At 34.0% G+C, this 23,586-nt stretch overlaps 1 long non-coding RNA gene across 1 annotated transcript in view; it reads left to right on the plus strand.

Moving 5' to 3' along the window:
• The window catches only part of LOC136848917 (uncharacterized), a 220,222-nt gene that overhangs the window by 196,220 nt on the left and 416 nt on the right, over positions 1 to 23,586 (plus strand). The window lies entirely within an intron of this gene.

Raw genomic sequence — 23,586 nt, forward strand, 5'->3', positions numbered from 1 at the left:
CCCCATTCATAAGGCAGTCTCTCTCTCTCTCTCTCTCTCTCTCTCTCTCTCTCTCTCTCTCTCTCTCTCTCTCTCTCTCTCTCTCTGCACGTAGCTAGTCTAATTGCAAAACTGAATAGTTAATTTCGCGGATATTTCCCAGATAGTGACCTCTAAGGGTTTTCGGGGGTCGTGATCTAAGACTAATATTTCTTGGGGGTCATTATCTTTATGATATATGCAGTCTTTTGTTTATGTTTTTACGGTAATCCCCAACGGGCTTGTACTTAACACGCCGCAAGGGTGGATACATACCTGGTTAAATCCCGTGGGGGTCACTATCTAGGAAAGATCCGGTTTCGTTCCCTTTTGCTGTCGAAAAAAACGTTCTGAGGCCTTGAGTGACAGATGGCCAGTGGAGCTATGTCGGAGCTTTTTCTTCTGTTCTAAGTGAGGATGATCAAAGTTTCAATTTCAAGATTAATCATCTCCCGTATTTTCACATATGTTTACTTAACTAGTATGCCTGTGCTGAGCCAAATTATGAACTCCAGTATCATCTTCTGTGTGTTTGTGCTCTTCAGGCTTTATTCATTATAATTATTGAAGTTTTTAGCCTCTTAGAAATGTTTCTTCAACATGATCAATCTTTTTTTCTCATTAAATGATGTTTAATTATTATCTTAAATACTGACAAATAATTACCAAATAAATTATTTTCGGCAGACCATTGTCGCTGCACATATCGTATTTTCATCAGTTTTCATAATTTTTATCAATCTAACATTCGTTTCCATCCTCCTGTCTTTTCTATTGACATTCATACAAATCCTTTCTAACATCCATAATTACGAGACTGTATTGAATACCGCTCACTTTCGGTGTCAACACCATATATATATCGCCGAGTTATTTGACATCCCTTGTCAATAACATCGTTGATGTTAGTTTTATGGATATTGTTTTTGGGGTGAGAAATTGACCGGTGTTTTCCAATATCTTCTCTTATTTAATTACGGAAAAAGTTGCAAAAAATGGTACTTCATTTTACGTAAGCATATGATCTTAAAAACTTCCCAGTTGCAGGAAAGTCATAACTTTTCAAATATTATTTCGTTTTAATTTTAAATTTAATTTAAAAATCTACTTCTACTTGATACGCTTGTTTAACTATTTGTAAAATTTATATCATCTTTACAAAATGCCCCCCCCCCATCCCCCGTATCTTTTCATATTTTTATGAAGAGAAACATAATAGTCTTTGTGGGATCCAAGGAAGCTAGGACCAGTATAGTTTACCTTTTTTAAACTGAGAGGAGGCATGGAAGCTTCTCGATGGGAACTACACTGGACACAAATTAGCTGTAGGCTACTGCAACCCTCTGTGGAACCAACCATAGGATTTATGGAGAAGCATCGTGGTCTATAAAATTTGTTAACCTAAGCTACTTCTGATATTTAATATTTGTATTAATTTTTATTTTGGATTCTTGTTTTTAATTAAGTGTTGCCTATGCTTACTTATAAATTGGAGTATAAGCTCATTGTAGATCTAGTGTAGCCCTGAGGATGGTCGTGGGTTAATGGCTGAAATAACTGTCGTCTAAAGAAGAGTAGCGGTTTTTGTTCATCTTTTCAAAATTTCTGCCTTGAAGGTAAGAAGTACTGGAAATGATGAAAGTTTTGCCAGAGCGTTATGGATGCTTCAGGTACATACTAATCTTATGAAAATAAAAGAAAGCCTTTGCCAATATATATGCATATGTATATATACACACACACATATACACATATATATATATATATATATATATATATATATATATATATATATATATATATATATATATATATATATATATATATACATTATATATATGCAAAGAAACACAGTTGAGTTTCAAGAGGAAAAAGCACCACCAATCACAGTCATTTTTCATACTTTAATTGCTACATAGGTTAATCTACTTTTGCATGAAATCTCCGCAACATTAGTCACTTCACACACTTCCACAGAAGAAGGCTCATCAGTAGCGTGCTGACTGAGCTCTTCTACACATATGGTATGGCATTTATCTATATTTGGTCCGCACTCTCACCATCTTGAATTTTTAGGAATTCCTATCCGATATCTCTTTCACTCCATCTATTCAGCACTTCCAAGGTCTTCCTCTTCCTGTTTTTTAATATCGAATTATACGGTGTTTTCACCAACCTCTCGTACTCCATTTTTTCTACATAAAGGCATCTTAAACTACCGCGATCAAACTTTTCTCCGGCAGTGAATCTATGTATATGTCTTACCCTTTCATTTCTTCTTCCATGAAATGTACTGTACAAACATTTATTTTTATTTACTTGAAACTTATTGGTTTCATTTGCGTTCAAGAGCCATACTTCACTTCCATCAAGAAGAACTGTCTGATACCATCATTCACAGACACTCCAGTTCTCTACCTAATCGTCTGTGTAAACCCACTTTCACGCAGACTTGATCACTCAACTGCAAATCCAATGACTTGTTTACTAAACCACTTATATTATCCCATCGCGTACTGTTTTCCTTCATTTTCCTGTCCTTCCTGTTCCCGCAAAGACTCCCATTTGACTTTATGATGCAATGGAGTTTTAGATAATCCTCATCTAACCCTGCCACTTTAACCCTAACCCATAGCTCAACTATTTCCTCCCTATATGTGTTTCTTGGTGAATACCATTAGGAGCCACATTTTCACTCCTGATAAAACCTAATCTTACAGGTATCAAATTATGATCACAAATACCATCAGGCACTACTTTTCTTGCCATTGTATCCAGTTACTTTCTTATTAATATTATCAGACCTAGCATATGACTTAGGAAAGCTGGTATCCCCACTGTTTCCCCTGTCATATGCATTTGCCTATTACTGAACACATCCAGTCTTTTACTGAACTCCATTCTTACTAAAAATGGCATCTCTCTCCCTTTCACCTACCTTTGCGTTAAATGCCCTTGCAAAACCACTCTTTGATATTCTCTCAAAACAGGCATTTCCTCTTTTACATGAAGTCTAAAACTGAAGCCTCTTGCAGTTACATATTCATAAGACTCCCTGTTCTCATTGACCCCAGAAACTACATTCTATAGATATATTAATAAATGCTGGGAACATATACACAATTGCCTTGGACCTACTATTGCATGAAACCAGTCACGTCCCATTTACATATTCTAATACACACTCTGCAACCATCATAAAATCTTTTAATCTTTCTCACTAATCCATATTCTCTACCGTACATCCTCATCACAATACACATCCCCTTTCCGTCATAATCAATCTACACCATTTAGTCCAATAATCAAGCGTCTTGCCGAATACATGCACGATGATTTGGTTCATGCTGACTACTTTGCATTCAAGTCACTTGAAAAAGCACCAATTCATATTCCCAAACGCAGCTAGGCACTGATTCAGGCTGTAAAAAATAATCTTTTCTCTTTTTATTCTTTTTCTCTTTTGGACCATATGTAATTATTACTATTATAAAATTTTATACTAGCACACTCAGTGTATGCTAGTATTTAAGGTTTCCCCTTGTTTCCTGACATTCAAAAGCTCTAACCTTATCCTAGCTCTTCACATTCCAACAACATGAGAAAGGATATTCTTTGTCCTACCCATTCCTCAGCACACTACCCTATCCCTTTTTTCTTAGTGCTTGCCAATTCATCTAGGGTTCTCTCTTCTAACTGTTAGCACACATTTCCAAACACCTTCAGAACCCCTGCCATTGACCATTTGATGACTTTCCCTCTGTGCAGATAGACAAGAATGCTATTATTTTCTTTTCCAAGATTCCCATAAAACTGACCGTGTGGTTGCCATTGTATCAGAATTTTATTTGATTTTTAGGGGGCTTGTTCTCTTATCAAGGAACTCAAAACCTTTTACTAGGTACAGCATATTTGCCCATCAAACCATTGACACTTCATTGGCAGTAATGCCTAGGTTATATTGCCCACTTCCTGCCATATTTCAGTAATCCTGAGCACAAGTTGTTGGTAAGGTTCATCAACATCATCACCTCCATTACTGTTTGATGCAAGGGGCCTCTGTGGAATTCTGCAATTTATGTCGATACTGTTCTTTAATTTTTACAAATCTCCACCCATTTCCCGGCCTCCCTCCTTATGGCTCTCGTCCAAGTAGGTGCGGGACTTCCAATTGTTCTGTTGCTCACAGGATCCCAGTTGACACTTATCACATAAAGTTTTCCTGGACATTGTGTGCAGACATGTCGAAGCCATCTCCATCTCCCTTTCATCGCTATCTTATCTGCATACGGGACTTCAGTAATTTTCCTTATGGTATCATTTATGACTCTGTCCTGCTGTCTGATTCCTAATATTCTTCCTAAGCTTTATTCTCAGATGAATAATTTCTTTGTCGCACCAAAATTCATGTCTGCATGTAAACATAGATCGTACTGGAATTTTGGTCATACCAAAATTCATGTCCGCATGCAAACATAGATCGTACTGGAATTTTGTATAATCCTTTAGTCTTTCCCTAAATTCTAACTCAGAGAACCTGTGTTGGAGTCTGAACATCATTGCCCCTAAGTATTTGAAAGGTTTGACTTCGTTAATCCGTTCCCTAATGTTGTTTCATCCCCTCGTGCATACTCTAGTTTTATTGTTTCTGTCTTTTTAAAGATTTATTTTTACGCCCATTTCTCTAGGCATGCGATGTCTTCCATTAGGAGATGTTTGCAAATTTTGTGGTAATTCGCTGGTTAAGACACCACCATCGGAATATCCTAAGGTAGTCAAATTTCTACGTTACTCCAGCCAAGAAATTCACTTCCATAATCTATCTTGTTAATACTAATGATGAAAATGTGTACATTTTGTCTTGTTCAGGAGGATGAAAAAATTAATGAATTCCATATTTTTTTCCGTGTGTATAGAAAAAGCCCCAAAGTTTAAAAAAAGAAAAACGATCACAACATGATTGGGGAATAAATATTACCGTTCGCTATATGTTAAAAACTTTTTCTCACCGTTAAGATTAGGGGAAAAATGTTCACCGTAATACCATCTCGCTATGGCCTCCACTCTCCAGAATTAGCAGCAATACCAATGGCGCTGGTTAGCATCTTTTTTTTTTTTTTTTGACAACTCATTTATCGTATGTGTCGAGGGTCATTTACCTGGATGAACTGATGGGACGAAATTTCATCAGTCATACCCTGTTCTTATAGCAGGACGGGACGATCAGGAATACGTTAATATATATATATATATACGATCTATTGCAGGAATATATATAAATAATATATATATATATATATATATATATATATATATATATATATATATATATATATATATATATATATATATATATATATATATATATATATATATATATGTATGTATGTATAAAAGTAATGAGATGATAATTATTCTATAATACTGCAGATTATCATGCTGATTTAAAGATAGAAGAACAACAAACTATGAAGATACTGATTTAATTTGATTAATCCCATCTCCACCAAATGTTACATCTCCCCTTTTGTGCTTAATCTATCCTCATTATTTCGTTTTTTTAAATAATTTTTTTTGCGTCCAATTTCTCTAGATATATGATGTATTCTATTAGGAAAGTTTTGCTGATTAAGATAGCATCCTCGGTATATTCTAGTGCAGACAAGTTTCTGTCGTTACTCCAATTAAAGCCTCCTCTTTCATCATCTATCTTGTTAATGTAAATTATGAAACCTAAGTTAATTATTTTCATGTTCAGGAGGAGGACGAAATTCATGAATTCCATATCTTTTTCGTGTATGTAGAAAAAATTGCAAAGCTTAAAAAAAGAAAGGAGCTATCATATCATGATTGGAAAAAGAGTATTATAGCGCTCGCTATTTGTTAAAATCTTTTTTCTCTATATATTTAGATTACGGGAAAAATGTTCATAGTAATATCATCTCACTATGACCATCACTCTCCAGGATTAGCAGTAATATCGATAGTGGTGGATATCACCTTTTTTTTTATAATTTTGACACCTCATTTATCGTATGTACCGAGGGTCATTTACCCGGATGCACTGATGAGATAAAATTTCATCAATCATACCTTGTTCTGGCGTTTAAGTAGGAGGATATTTTGCAGGCGTATGGAATAATGATCAGTCCTATCTATCTATCTATCTATCTATCTATCTATCTATCTATCTATCTATATATATATATATATATATATATATATATACTGTATGTATATACATATATGTATATAAGCAATGGGGTGGTAATTATTCAATAACACTACAGAAAATCATCCTGATATAAAGCCAGAATAACAATAAACAGTTGAATATTTTGCAGGAATATGAAATAATGATAAATTACTCGTTATTTAATAATACTATAAAATCTCGTCTTGCTTTAACGCCAGAACAGGCAACAGATAAAACTGTGGAGATATTGTTAAAAACGAACTATATATCAACAGTAATTCATTCTATCAACAAACTGTTGTTGTATACATCTATAATAACTCGATGCAACTACTGCTCTTAGAAAAAGATTTAAGTTAAAATTCTCTGCAGTCAGTAATAGCAGGACAGTGTGATCGGTCAATAATGCCTGGAAAACTGTTAACATTAAATTCCGCTGTCAACAGGATCGAAAATAATTCTGAATTTATCCCAGAAGTATTCAGTGCAAAACTCTGATAAATACAAAATATAAACTCATCATGTTATTAACCTCAATTGCCTTGTGTCCGTTCACTCAGAGAAATTCAAAATATGAAAGATATAAGTGTACAGCTTTACTTTGTCCGCTATAAAAGATAAACAAAATACTATGATAGGAACTTGGAAAGCAAAATTTGTGCTTTACATAGTTGATGTTCGACGGTCTGGCGAAATTCATTTCATAAGAACCACGCTCAAAGTGTTTCATTTTTAGGATCCTTCTGATTCCATATTGATCAGCATTTACTGCGTAGGCAGTTGGCCATTATGAAGATGAAGTTTGGAATTCGGTTGATCCTGTTGCCAAACCAGGAAAAATCAACTGATATTTAATTAAGGATATTTTATTATTAACTGGCTAGGTAAAGTGCAGATTTCAGTCGTCTAACATTACATAAAGCTTCTTTTGCGATCTTATGTTCATTTGGGTCTGTAAGTTTTCTCTAATAGTTATTGCCATGATTTTTTATCAATACTTTATCTTTACGTTATACCACAATTACACATAGTTTTTCATACATTATGTCGAAATAAAGAATTATGGAACTGCATTGCTAAATATGCAGCTCAGCCCCTCATTATAAGTGAAAAGAACATTCATCCGTGGAATCGGCATCATTTGTTAGCAACAATTAAACTGTCCCACTTCCTGGGCATTATCGAAAATCATTTAAATCCACCCATCAATGCCTTGGCCTTCCACCAATCCTGTTTCGGGTTTTGAATAATATTTAGCATCAAAAGAGAGAGAATTACCGTCTGGCTATTCGCATCCTTCCGGAAAATGACGAGGAAAAGTATTTCGAGCTGAATATTTGGTCTAGCATTTATGTATCAGCATTTATCTTTGGTAACATTTGTTGGATTATTATTATTATTATTATTATTATTATTATTATTATTATTATTATTATTATTATTATTATAAACAATACAATATTTGTTGTCGGTATTGCTGCTTAGTCATCCTGAAATGTATAACTTGATAATCTAATCCTAAAGAATTACCTTATGTATGATTAGGACTCCTTTTCCTAACATTTTATATTCAACTTGTATTTGTAATGAAGAATCGGAGGCTGCTGAATGGTACTTGCTCACCTGCTAGTTTATTTTAGTCTATATGGAGATATGATTAATAGTAAGAACTTGCCATCAGAATGTTCAGTATTTATCACCGACAATTAAATTGGAAAGCTCCAACATAAAGAGCATTTGATATTATAATTGCCATTAACATTATTGTCTGTATGAAATTTATTCCTTGCTATTTTTAAGATGTTGATTCATTTTCTTATTCATTCCTCCACCTCATATTGGCATCATTTTTTTTTATTTTTAACACATTTTCTTAATTTCTGTTGTACATTTGAGAGCAGTTTTTACCTTCTCTGATTTACCGTTGTTTCAGTTGTTTTAATATTCCCAGTGCTAAGGCACTGAAAGTTCTAAAGGATGTTGTATAGCTTGAGAAATAAACTTATCTATCCACTTCTTCTCCTGGCTTATTGACATATTGATCGCAGTTGACACTTCAGTGTTATTATTGTTCGTTTATCTTTCTGAGAATACTATCTATATTCCTGTCCTATAATATAGTTGAATGTGAGCTTATTGTTTTGATTACGTTTTCATAACTGGCAGTTATAGAATTTCATTCTGAGCTGTAAGTGAAAGGGAACATTTAACTGATAGATGAGGGTCGTTCTTTATGCAGTACAAGTGAGCATTACACTACTAGGGCGGGAGTGGTTTATCTTTTCAGAGTTCTGTTTGATAGTTACTATTGAAAGAATCACTCAGAAGTATACTAAAAGTATTATTTAGTGTTTTAGGCTTTTTAAATTAGGGTTTTGCTGTTTTTCTTGTTTCCAGGAGCGTAGCTCCAAAAGAAAACAGAAAAGTATGATTTAGCGAGCTTTGTTTCGTGTAAGCTTCATTAGTTTATGACCAGTTATTCCTTTTATATAGTCCATTTTATTAACACTGCTCACAGTTTCTGAAAATCTATCTTTTAAATGAACTAACGCCATGAATGCTGTGTTAAAAGATATCATAAGCTCTAAATAGTCCAAGTTCACACCCAATCAATTCCTATTGTTTTTTCATACCATGGTCAGCCAGTTATAATCCATTCAGCCACAACAAAAACTGACTCTGCTAACAATAAATAGAATATTAATTAGGCTTATCTTTAAAATCATTTATATTTCCCGAACAGCTTTATTCCTCGTTCCTGCAATTTCCCTTATCGGTGTCGTGATATATACTTCGCCCACGATTCATTCGGTAATTTTCCGAACGATCATCAGTCATAATCATTATCAACTTTATGCAAGTCAGGGTCATCATAATCCCAAGGGATTTTGGGCAAGTGATTTACCACGTCAGTCCATAGGTATTTATACAACGAAGACATTTTACATTTTATGCTTTTCGTCTTTCATGCCCCTGTCTAATCAAAACATTGATTAGAGGTCTACGGAGTTCATCTCGGTGAATTGCATGTGGAAGTGAAGGCGTAAGATTATGTCAGTATTCCAGGCATTCATAATTGTATAGATATTATTTGGTGAGTGCAAAATTTTCTCTGTCTAATTTAAAATTATAAACCAAAAAATGCTCGATAATAGAAAACAACAATTGCTGATACAAAGGAATACATTGAATGATATCCTTCTTCTAGAAATAAGATTGCTTAACTTCTTTTCTGTTATACCATATAATTCACTTGTTTAATTGGTGTACAGCATATACATCTTTTTAACTTCTAGGAAAGTTTAAGATATATGAAGCTTTCAAAAAGATCCTTTAAATAAATTCTTTGAAAATATCATTACGTGTTACTCCAGTTACATGACATCTGCATTTAATACTGGAGGTACCATAATGGACTAACTACATGCATTGCCACATTAGCATAATCGTGAAACTATATACGGCAGCGCTAAGCAGTTACCAGTTTCTCATTACAATAATATCTATTACTCGTATGGTGTTCTGACCATTTAAGTTTGTATGCTAGTACGCTTTTCTTTTTCATTTTTTATTTATAGAATTAAACAAAAAGTTAGTGAAAACACAAAGAAATATGTCTTAGGAGCCTAATACTGCACAGCTTTCAACTTTAGTTGCTTGGATTCAGGTTTCTTTCATTTTGATCCAACATCTTTCACATTTATTTTTTACCAGGTGAGTCAATATAAATATTTATTAAAAAACGGACAGAAAGAGAGGGGTTGGGAGTGGGGGGAGGGCACACGCGCGCGAAAGAGAGAGAGAGAGAAAGAGAGATACTAAATATTACTTTAAGAAATGCTAAAGTTTTTATTGTCAGGGAGAATGGTATCCCAAAGCAGATATTCCAAAAATGGCAAATTTTCATGAAGTGCCTGAAATTCAGCATCTTAAAGAGTGGCCTCTGCTTCTTTATTATGTATATTTAATATGTTACGCATACACTTCAGTTGTATATTTTGACTGTTTTTAAATAAAATTATTCTATGCCTTGGATAATGATAAAATGGACTATGATTTGTCTAAATAACGATAAATGTTCGATAACAGTGGGTTTTTTGGAGCAGGTAATGAACGAATGATTTTGATCATACTAGCTGTAATTTTCACCACAAGACCTTAACCTCTATTTGCCTTGAAAGAGAATCCGATGATCAGAAGTACCTAATTATCATAATTACTTGGATCCAGAGAAAAGGAATGGTTAAGAAATTGGCCTTCAGATCAACATGTGACCTGGAACAATAGGCGAGAATTAAAAATATTCTGGGGGAAAATAACTACCAAACTCCAAGGTGCCTCTTTACTCAGTTTCATTGAAAAAGAAGAAGCAGAATGTTGAAAATAACTACCAGCCTTCAGTGTATACATCAACAAAGTTTCATGAAAACATTAAAAAGAAATTGACCTGTGAATTATTCTGTGACCTGAAGATAGGCGAAAGTCAGAAATATTCATAGAAAACAATCATCAGCTCTAATAACACCAACGTTAAAAGCTCCAGAAATAAAAAAAAAAATAAGGTTTTGGAAAATAAACTGTTGTTTGCAAATTGATGTCTTCCAAAAATAGGCCAATCTAAGATATATTTCGTGAAAACAATCATCAGGGTACAATCTTCATCAAATAAAAAAATGCACACTGATCTTTAAATTGTCGAAGATTTCGCAAAAGAAGTCTGGATCTGAAATATTTTGGATAGTTATAATATCCTCCCAGTAGTAGTATTAAAGTAGTTTAACCAGACCACTGAGCTGACTTTCAAGATACCTACATACCGAACATGTATCATAATTTCTATCAGGGAGGGAAAGAAACTTAAAATTTTAGACATTAGACGTACGTGTTATTTTGGAAAATAGTCAAGAAAAAATGTTATTTGTGGACTGGACAAACTTACAAGCCTCTAAGTCACCTACCTATCAATTTCCACCAGAACAGATGGTAATAATAATAATAATAATAATAATAATAATAATAATAATAATAATAATAATAATAATAATAATAATAATAATAATAATAATAATAATAATAATAATAATAATAATAACCGAATGTTATGACTATTGTTACCACTGCCATTGTGAACTGCCGAGGTGAACTAGTCTGATGGGGTTTCATCCCGACTCCGTTATACATGCGAAGCCCTTTCCATGAATAGGGGGTCGCAAACACAATAACTCAGTTCAGTACAATATTACCTTTGCCGAAGAAATATACTGTTAGTGACAAATGTTGCATGAAATTCTAAATGCAAATAACCTTTTAAAACACAGAATTTGGTATAGAAGTGATTTGATTTTATGAGATTTGGGCTGTCAAGTCAAGTGGTGGGGAACTTTCGGCCATTCATCGAATAAAGCATTGAAAAGAGGGAGTCAGAGTGGTTGGATAGCAAGATAAAGAGATCCAGATATAAAGGTAGATGAGGTAGAAGGATGTAAAGGTGGAACTGGGAGAGAACCCCAGAATTGCTCCAAATAATAGTTATAGAGGTGGGGTGACAATAATGAAGAAAAGAAGCAGGAATGGGGGTAAAGTAAAAGGGAAAAAGCAAATACCCTTTAGTAATGTCTACAGTGCGCCACTTGAGGTACTCTGACGGCATCAAGTGGCAAAAGTCTTTTCTTTACTCAATCCTTTAATCTGGCTGCAAATGATCCCAAGTATATCAGCTCTTTAAATATATCTTACAAAATTTGCAATGTTGTCAGGAACGATATAACGAAAAACAATTTTAGATTGATACTGCATTTGCGAAATACTCTTAAATCTTTATTCTTAAGAAATAGATAAGATAAAAAAACGTAATTTTGTCTAAAAAAAAATACAAATGAATAAAAAGGAGACACAAGTATAAAAATGAAGGGAAAGCTTTATAAAAAATAAGAAATAGATAAGATAGACAAACGTAATTTTATCTAAACAAAAATACAAATGAATTAAAAGGAGACATAAGTAAACAAATGATGCGAAGGCTTTATAAAACTTAATAAATTGTAATGAAAATTTAAGAGAATCTTGTAGTTTCAAGAAAATTGTTACATCCTTCCTTAGATACCCCTGAGATGAATGCAAAAATTAACTACCCAAAGAGAGAGAGATAAAAATGTTGTAAGGAAGCCAATAACAGTATGTGTTTTTTTATTTATTAATGAAAGTTAAATGTACAATGTAATATATGATAATACAAGTAATTTTTTTGTCTTCCTCAACTTTGTTTATTATTATTATTATTATTTTTATTATTATTATTAATATTATTATTATCGCATATATGCAGCTAAACCGACAAAATAAACGAATAAAGGAATAAAAACCGATATTCGACTGTAAAATATCCTCCTCCTCATTTTCGGGATGCGTGCAAATGACCACACGGTAATTAACGCTTTTTGTTGCAAGCCATGACGCAGATTCCCAACTTTAAATGACTTTCGATAATGTCCGGGAAATGGGACATTTTAATTGTTAGCAGATGATGCTGGTGGCATGAATATCATTTTTCACAAACTAGGTTCGGTATTATTAATGAGTCGGATGCTGATTTTCCACATGAAATTTAAGGAATGAGATTTATAACGGCAAAAGGAAACATAAAGGTTCATGTTTTTGGCATTTGAACTACTGAAGTACCACTGCCTTATTCCAGCAACACACGCGCGCCCGCACACACACACACACACACACACACACACACACACACACACACACACACACACACACACACTCAAACACAAAGAAAGAGAGAGAGAGAGAGAGAGAGAGAGAGAGAGAGAGAGAGAGAGAGAGAGAGAGAGAGAGAGATCTTCGCGTTCATATCATTCGGTCATTTGAATCAACTCATCTCTATTCTGATGCTATCAAAGTTTGTTCCAGGTTTGCTGTGGGAAGTTCAGCTGCAATGGAAAGCTATTTAACGCATAGTTAATGAGTTATTGTTCTGACAGGTGTAGACCTGGTGAGAGGCCACCGAGGATAGTCGTTATCATGTAGTTTTCAAATTTTATACCGCAATTTTTATTATAGTCGCGTAAGCAATCCATGTCTTTAACTTTTGAATCATAGGTAAACCTCCGTGAAAGAAACTTTCCCCCCCAAAAAAAATTTTTCAATATTTGTGATGCGTTCTGGCGCTAGTAATCTATATTGGCCTTCGGTTTCATATTTTTATTGAGTCTTCTGCACCTTTTGATGTTTCATTCATCGTCGCCCCGTACGCCAAAACATATTTTATATTAAATCTTGGTTTTCATATGAATCAAACGAAGCTCACTAAGAATTTATGTAATGTCTAGATTGCAAATAAGTTCTTTTGTTTATATTCGTGTCCCATAAAGAATTCCTTGCCCATGTTTATAATCTAAGTAATTGTACACTAAAATATGGAAATAATTTTGAATTAGTTCTTGCGGTTTCACTGAAATTTTATCTAAATGGAATTATTCCGTTAATAAGAAAACGGTTTAATTGCCATGTACTTCACCTTTTAAGCACCATGAGAATTTCACTTCATTTATCACGCATTTTATCAATACTGCATATATGTACATCATCAATTACCGAATATTACCTCCAACTCATCCAGAAGTCATGTACAGTATGGCTCTTACAACGAAAAAGAGCCCGTGCTGGTAAAGAAGCTCCCTCTTTTAACGACAACGTCAGAGAGGTGTCATTGTCTGTATAAAAAGATCGGTTCGACCTTGTGCTTAGGCACCGTTCCTAAGGACGCATAAACACTATATGAGAGACCAGTAATTAGAGTTCTAGTTATTTTTACGGGAAATGCATGGGAATATTATTATTTATTTTTTTCCTTATTAGAGGAACCTACAAACCTACAACGCATTTCGAAAACATCAGATTGTCAGTAATAATATCCGTCGTGAATCTCTGAAGAAATAAGTCTTTCACTACCTCAGGTGCGTCCAGTTGGAAAGCAGCTTTTGGTTAAATTTTTGGCATACGTAAAATTGCTCATTGTAAAGCAGAATTTATCTCAGATTGGTACATGTCAGTTTTTTTTATAGGACTGTTTTCGATTTAGATATATATATATATATAAACAAAAGATCGTCCTGATAATATCTATTAAACACAGTGTTGAATCTACTTCATTCATCGCTATTCTAAAATTAATAACATATGAAGTTGGATTTACCGACAATCCACCCTCAGTAATGTCATAAATTCTAACATTCAAGATGCTTTTCTACAGATAAGAATGATAAGAGTGTTGAAACCCGTTTATAAATCTACCAATACCAATTTCATTCATATTATGAGAAAGATGCTTGATAAAGTGAGAAAACCTGGCGAGCTTTAGACCTCCTGAGTGACAAAACCTTTGTAATCTGGTAATTGACACCAGACTACATGGTCAATGAAATTAGTAACCAACCAGCAGAATTTAGTGACAATCATTTATAAAGTTGAAGGAAATTATTAAAGATTATGCAGCTGTAAAGGGATTCTTTTTAATTTTATAGAACTAAGATTTGTCCTTGTTTTCCATGGCATATTGATTGAAAATGTATAATTACTCTGCTACAAAATGGCGCATATTTCATTTAACGTAATGATAAATACAGCAATAATAAGTTAACTAAAAGTTATGTTTGCTTTAAAATAGCACCAATTATCTCTGGGAATCAAATCTAGGACGAAGAAATGCATAAGAAAACTAATTTGCCTACGTACACATGAAACACATGCACACACACAGAGCAGGTTTGTTTAAACAATCACTGGAGGATTGCTTGTTAGTAATATCAGGGTACTATTATATCAACTAATTTACAGAGATATGTTTTAGCTTGACGGGTGTATGGGGAGTCATCAAATGTGTCTCCAAGTGAATATGTTTTTCTTTTTTTTATACATGACTTTGGTCCAAGACTGTAGAGGCCTTTCCCCTCCAACTTGTTTGTTCAAGTTAAAATATTCATGGAACCCTGCAGTGTTCGCGAGTGAACTAGATTTGCTTTGAGGCGTGTTTTATTTTCACTTTTTTTGTGTGTGTGGTACGACTTGACGTCATGTCCTTACTTGAATCTGTTTAATTCTGTAAGTGACTGGGATTACCTTTTCAAAATGCTGCAGACTATTACCAAATTATTACTATTTTCTTACAATTGATTAAAACTATAATTGGTCTTATGAGTATGACTTTATTTGCTACATTTACACAGACAGTATTAATAAGAAAAAGGGAAAAAAAGCGGAATTGAAATCTATTCTCAGTAACAATGGTCTAGCAAAATAACATGAACAGACACACCATGTGTGGTAATTTCTAACAAAAATTTCTGCAAGGAAAGAAAAACTGAAATTGTGAAACGGGGTTCTATTTCCCTGTTATAAAAGGATCACCAAGAATTTCTGGTGGGAATGTCGTATCAGGCGAATGAAGTAAACAGAAGCCGTAGGGAGACTTTGCAGAGCAAATTGGGATCTCGGAATAAAGCGTCACTAATGGCCAGCCTGGTGTGCTCCTGATTGCTTTCCAAGAAGGAAAAGAGAAGTTGCATTAGGGTTAATATTGTGTTGTCCACGAAACCTTTTGTATGAAGCTCCAAGAGACATTTTAAGAAAAGAAAACACTGAAAAATGCTTTCCTTAACAGTATTAATTCCATTGCATTTGGAAAGCAAAAGATGATCATAACAAGTTTGCAAATCGATTCGTAGTACAGTAACAAGCATAAAGAGATCACCAAATAGCGAAAAAAAAGCTTTATATTTCTTGAGATATTTATCTTTTATCATTGAAAAAATAGTTATTTTAAGTCGTTTGTTCCCTGAATGTAAAGATGATCCTTATCTCATAATGCAAACGGCAATGATTGTATAGGTAAGATGTAAATGTATGTATAAGGTCTAGGCATAAAAAAATTACAGTGAAAAAGAATATCTTATGTTGAGTGTGAATTTGTGCCCGAGTGAGTTTGGAGAACTGAGAGGTTGGTTGTGCTATGTGATGTAAATGCATGGGTAGACAACAGAGTAAGTGTTGACTTTTTGTTAGCTATGGATTTCTTATAGTAAATGAGAATGAACATTGTTGTGGAATTGTATTCGGATAGGTTGTTAGAAATACATGTTTTTAAAGATGGATATGCGACTCATAAATATCTGTTAGGACTATTGCAAATCAGCTGTCTCCAGTTTTAAGCTACCTGTGTATGGAAATGTTTTTTTAAAGTAGACTAATAAGCAAAATTATTCCACGAAATATAATATGGCTTATGTGTGTTGACTACATAGTATGTAATATGGCCAGAGAACGACACAGTAAATGCGTTCTGATGTAAATCGAATTACTTGGTGCCATCGAAAATATTCACTAATTTCAAACAATACCGTTAATATGTCACCTTAGGACAATACAATAAGAAAAACACACATGTAGAACACTCCTGACATTACTACTGAATGTGTATACCGAGTAAAATGCAAATCTGGTGACAGTTTTTTGGTCAATTTTTCAAACACTAAAATCACTTGAAAAAATAAAAGAATAGCAAAAAAAAAGAAGAATGCATAAGATTAAGTTAAATAGCGTGCAATATTTGTTCATGTTAGTTCAAACATTCTTGCTATTAATTGGGTAAAAGGGAAAAAACTTATTCTAATGGTATATTGGAAAAAAATATGACTGAGTTTAATTTTATAAAAGAAAGCTTTTCTAAGAACATGAATATCAGTATACGAATATGTAAAATTGAACCATTTACTCAGGAAGAAAATGTCATGTATATAGATTCTGAAGAGTGTAGTTTAGTTTTTGTAGTGGGCGCTCATCATCTCTCAAAAATAAGTTTAGGACTGTTTCAGTCGTAGTTGCTGGTATGCTTTCCACTGACTGAAGGTATGTACTGTCAACTAAGCCAATATATTGTGAGTTCTGCCACATGAAGATGTTTTAACTAAAGGCGATACCTATGAGGATTCAAACCCTGTGTTTCATTTTTCTCTGTGGAACCTTACAAAACACGCACACACACACATACACACACACACATACACACACACACATATACACACACATACACACACACACACATATATATATATATATATATATATATATATATATATATATATATATATATATATATAATGAGAATATTGATTGATCCACGTCTGTTATTTATTCCTTTCTTTTATCTCGGCGTTTCTTTCGCCCTCAGCTCTACTGTGTAGTAGATCTCTATTGCACTCCCTGTGTCTAGAGAGGCACCAGGGACCTTTCAGAAAACTGAATCCCATCTCACCTTCCTTGCCTGGGAACGAATCCTGGACCTGTTATTAGAGAAGCAAGAGGGTAATGTTTTATCCGCATGAATAACTCGTCACGAAAATGTCGAACCTTACGTGCACTGAATTCTAGAGATGGAAGGTTAGGAATAATCGAAGACTACGCAGAATTCAAAAGACGTTGGCAGAGTTTGGAGCTGAACGCTTTTGAACTGAAAATTGACCGAACATATCTGGTTTAGAGGCTTTTGGGAGGCTTTTAGACTGAAACTGGGGGGAGACTTCCTCTCTTCGCATTGTATTTTAAACTGGGTGATAAAATCTGGTTTCAGCTGTATAGGGCAATCAGGGAGATTGGAATGATTTTTAGCCTTTCCATTATTCTGTAGTGTCTTTTTTATATCTTTTTCCTTTACTAAATGGAAAAGAAAGTATGTTCATAAAAAAATGTAGCTTGCTGACAATGTCATCTGTTTGTCCACCTAGATAATAAGAACGTTTGCTGTTCTACCATAGAAAAACATTTCTATATTAATGAAGACCTTTACTTCACGGCACCATTTGCGAAGGCTCTCAAAAACATAACTGGAAGAAAGTTATCCACTTGTGACACTTTAGGAAGTTTGTAATCGAATGGAGGCTATTACCTGCTCATTTCAACTTTCTATTATATTTATACCTGGTGATGGGAAAAATCATCACGACTCCGTGATTCAGATCTTATAGTATTACATGCCTTGACGAAGACTTTAGATATATAAAACTCGAGATGGTAGACAAAAACTCGATTAACCGTCTTTCAAATCCCTCACTCATATTTTGTATCCAACCATTATCTGAACGGGAGGTTCCCTTTAATCGCCTTGTGAAGATGCACGCTTTTGTCCCTTCGAAAGCTATAGTAAAGAGTAATTGCCAAAAGCTAAAAATACCTTTATTTAATGCGTTATTAGTAACTTGGGTTTTGGTGATAAGATAATTAATAATCGAAATAGATCTTAATATAAATTTTAAGTCATATCATCATGATAATTTCTTTCATAGACGTGAATAATTCGATCACAAACGATGTATTTATCATTTGAGTGATAGTTAGTGATAAATGAAGAAAGGGATGATTTTAAGGCGTAAACAGATTTATTAGAAACCTTTTAGTGAATAACTCACAAGCCTTAGAAACTTCGGTACTCGCAAGCAGGGAATTATTGAGATAGATCAAAAGGATTACGCATAACCAGATATGCAGAATTCTAAAGACCAATTACATGTTGTGGAAATGAAAGTCTTTGAACTGAATGAATCAAACGAATTCCTCTTAGAAATATGGGATTCAAAGACCTCGCGCATTTAGTCTAGTACTTGTTGATTATGTGATGCAACATGATCATTTTTCTTACTGTTTGATTATGGCTTTTTCTTGTTTTATTGCAGATTTTAAGAAGTTTATTGTGTCTTGACTGGTCTGAACGTCTATTTTCGTAGCATCGAGACTTAGATATCTTTAAAATGTGCAAAGTGGATCCAATGTAATGCAAAGGTAGGGTGTAATTTGGGTAAGAGAAAGTGGAACAAAGGGATGCGATATGTTATAAATGAGCTAAGAAAGGAATTTGGTGACATTTTTCCTTGATGGATGGTTATTTACATCTTGTGTTTTTCCACATATTTTTTTTTTCAAGTAATCTCTCTTCTCTGACTCTTCTGTAACCCTCTGTCTCTCTGTCTCTCTGTCTATCTGTCCGCCTGCTTCCAGCATAAAATACTTGGTCGCTTCCACCCCTTCAGCCAGTACACATAGGCCATAATTCCAAAATTATAGAGTTTGGTGGGCAAACAAACCGTATTTATTATTCATGATTTTTTATCTATATAGTACCCACGGTCATTCATATATATTCATCGTTTTCCGTACATAGACTATCTCTAAACATATCACTCATTAAAATGCTGGAGGATATGTAATAGCTCTTCTTTGTCTCTCAGTATTTAAAATAACCAAAACATTTATTGTTGGATTTCATCGCATTTTTATGAACATGGTGGAAAATAATATATCATTGTTAAGAAATTTATTAAATCACTATTAACAAATGCTTCCATGGGGGCGGGCGATTTGGTTATAAATAACTGCGTAAGCTAAACTGAGAGAGAGAGAGAGAGAGAGGAGAGAGGTGGTGTGTGGTAAAACCCTGCACAGCCCTCAATCCATAAAATGTTCTGAACTCGCGATCTGCGAATCTGAGGCAGATCAAAGGCTTCTGCATAATCAAAGATTATGCGGGATTCGAAAGGCCGATCGCACGTTTTGCGATTGGTCGCCTTTGAACTGAATGACTCAAATGAATCACCTTTAGAACTGGTTCCAGGGCTTTTAAACGGAAAGTAGGGGCCTGGGGGGTGGGGCTCTAGAGGCTGGGTTGCAAGGACATCTCCTGCTTCGATTGCACTTTTTACCTACGAGTTGCAGTGAGCTTTTACACATGCAAATAAAAATGAATTAAAAGAAAATTATGTTTCATGCATTGTTTATTCATGCATTTATTTATTTATTTATCTCTTTTGATAATTAGATATTTTGGTATGTCTGTGATCGCGAGCAACATATTGGGAATCACAGCTGTAATACAAATGCTGAAAGATTTAAGAACTCGGTTTGAGTTCGGGACAGAGATAAAACTTATTTTGATTTAATAGTTCTTTTTTCCTTCCATAACATAACATACTCTCTCTCTCTCTCTCTCTCTCTCTCTCTCTCTCTCTCTCTCTCTCTCTCTCTCTCTCTCTCTCTCTCCTGACAGTTACCTGTATCTTTTCCGCGACTCGACTCAGTACACAAATTAATTTTACATTGCAAATATTATTTTAGTGATGTTTGATATAGATACTAACACCGCATGATGGAGTGTTTACATTCCCTGATAATCTAAGTCATACCCAAAATCCTTTCATTCTCATTCATCGCTTTTTATATCAAGCCTTTACACAAGTGAATAATTGTGAAGGGTTTGATTTAATCAAGATGGAAAGTATAAACACATCTTTCACTCCTACGGATACAAAAGGGGAGCGGAAATGTTTATTTATGACCTGTAAATTTGAATTAAGTCAAACACTTGCAAACGACTTGCAATTTTGGAGACTACCGAATACACCATCCCGGAGAGATGTAAACCATATATAAGAGTATATATATGTATATTATATAAATAGGTAGATATATATTGATACATATTTATATATATGTACATATATACATATATATATATATGTATATATATATATATATATGTAGATAGATACATAGATAAATAGATATATATTGATACATATATATGTACATATATATTCACATATATATTCATGTATATGTATATATATACATATTGTAACAAATTATCATAAACATTTTATTTATAGATGTAAAGGATTTGATCATGAATATCTGCCGATGAATTTTTCTTGATGGTGAGTGATTTACTTAGAGTAAGTTGAGAGAGAGAGAGAGAGAGAGAGAGAGAGAGAGAGAGAGAGAGAGAGAGAGAGAGAGAGAGAGAAGTTTTTGTGCACAAAACTACTCGAAATGCTCGAGCTGTGATTTGAGTAGACCAAAGGTTTTTGCATAATCAAAGATTATGCAGCATTCGAAAGGCCACTTTTTAGGCTTTGGAACTGAAAGTCTATTCATTGGACGAATCGGACAAATGCATTTCAGAACCAGAATCAGGAATTGAAGCTGAAAGGAGAGCTTCGAATACAGTTTTATATAAATGTATGGAATGTGATATCTTTTTACATGGGAAACTAGGGACATTCGAAAGATTTTCTCTGGTTCCTCCTTTCCTTCTTAATGTGTTTATGTCTATATTTGTTAACTAAGGCTCTTTGACTAGTTGATCTTTACAGATGATACATATGAATTATTAATTTTCGTTACATATTTGGAGGAAAACGATTGAGAAATGATTTTCGGAATTAAAAAAGGCGAAGTGTGGACTGTGCTGAGGATGTATGTTGTATAAGATTATTTCTAGAAGACGATTGAAAGTGTTCACAATAATACACGGTATGTATATGAGAGAGTGACTGGGTTGGTATATAAGTACGTCAGAGGCAGGAGCCTGTTACGCCTCCGTGTTTGGAATGGAAATCTGCACGAGAGAAAAGATGGATCAGGGAGGTTTTATATTATGAGAAGAAAAATGAAGATCATAGACTGGTGAAAAGTATAATTCTTAGGTGTTTGGAAGAAGAATGAAAGGGATCTAGATAGCGTGGAGGAGATATAGGGGAAGAGAGGCCTTAAAGGTTAAGATGAAAGGGCATGGAAAATTAGTAGAGTGATTGACACGAAGCAGAGGGTCCTTTTGAAGGATTTCTTAGCATATATATATATATATATATATATATATATATATATATATATATATATATATATATATATATATATATATATATATTAATTATATATATACATATATATATATATAATTATATATATATATATTAATTATATATTATATATATATATATATGTGTGTGTGTGTGTGTGAGTTCTTCGTTGGGAGAGTGGGTTCCGTTCTCAGCTAGCACTCTGCTGGCCGCGAGTTCGAATCTCCGACCGGCCAATGAAGAATAAGAGGAATTAATTTCTGTGATAGAAATTCATTTCTCGCTATAATGTGGTTCGGATTCCACAGTAAGCCGTAGGTCCCGTTGCTAGGTAACCAATTGGTTGTTAGCCACGTAAATAAATCTAATCCTTCGGGCTAGCCCTATGAGAGTTGTTAATCAGCTCAGTGCTCTGGTTAAACTAAGGTATACATAATAATAATGTGTGTGTGTGTTTGTATGTAGATATATACATATGTATGTGTTTGTATTCATAATGAAGGGTACTGATTTATCTGAGTCCGTTATTTTTTACTCTCTTTCGTCTTGGCGGTTTCTTCGCCCTCAGCTCGACTGTTTACGAGACCTCTATAATACTGCTTGTCTAAAGAGGCACCAGGGACCTTTCAGAAAACTGAATCCCATCTCATCTTCCTTGCATGGGAACGAATCCTGGACCTATTGTTAGTGAAGCAAGGGTGATGTTATATCTTCCTGAATAACTCGTGAAGAAAATTTTCAAACTTACGTGCACTGAATTCTACTGATGAAAAGGTTAGGAATAATCGAAGACTACGCAAAATTCAAAAGACCTTTGGCAGAGTTTGGGGCTGAACGCTTTTGAACTGAAAATTGACCAAACGTATCTGGTTTAGAGGCTTTTGGGAGGCTTTTAGATTGCAACTGGGTAAGACTTCCTCTTTTCATATTGTATTTTAAATTGAGGGATAAAACGTGGTTTCAGCTGTATAGGGCAATCAGGGAGATTGGAATGATTTTTTGCTGGTCCATTATTCTGTAGTGTTTTTATATATTTTTTTATCGTTACTAAAAGGAAAAATAGAAAGTCTGTTCAAACAAAATGCAGCAGTTAACAATGAGGTTATCTGTTTGTCCAACTAGGATAAATGAGCTTTTTCTGTTTTACCAAACAAAACATTTCTATATTGATTAAGACTGTGCCACTTTAGGAAGTTTGTAATCGAAGGAGACTACTGCCTGCATAACTTAACGTCGTATTATACCTGGTTATAGGAAAAATCATAACGACTCCACGTCAGTAAGATCTGAAAATATTATATACCTTGACCGGGACATTACTTATATTCTGTATCCACCCATTATCTGAACGGAAGGTTCCCTTTAATCACGCTTTTCTCCCTTCGAAAGCTGAAGTAAAAAAGTAATTGTTTGAAGCTAGAAATGCTTTTACTTAATGCATTAATATACGTATTAGTAACTTGTTTTTTAAATAAGATGATTAGTCATCGAAACAGACGTTAATATATATTATGATTTAAGTCTTATCATCATGATAATTTTTCTAATAGGCGTGAATAATTTGATCGCAAATGAGGTATATATCATTTGCATGATAGGAGGTGATAAACGAAGAAAGGGATGATTTTAAGTCTTAAACAAATTTATTATATATCTTTTAGTAAATATCTCACAGTCCTT

Source organism: Macrobrachium rosenbergii, chromosome 20, assembly GCF_040412425.1.
Source record: "Macrobrachium rosenbergii isolate ZJJX-2024 chromosome 20, ASM4041242v1, whole genome shotgun sequence".
In the NCBI taxonomy this organism is placed as follows: Eukaryota; Metazoa; Arthropoda; class Malacostraca; order Decapoda; family Palaemonidae; genus Macrobrachium; species Macrobrachium rosenbergii.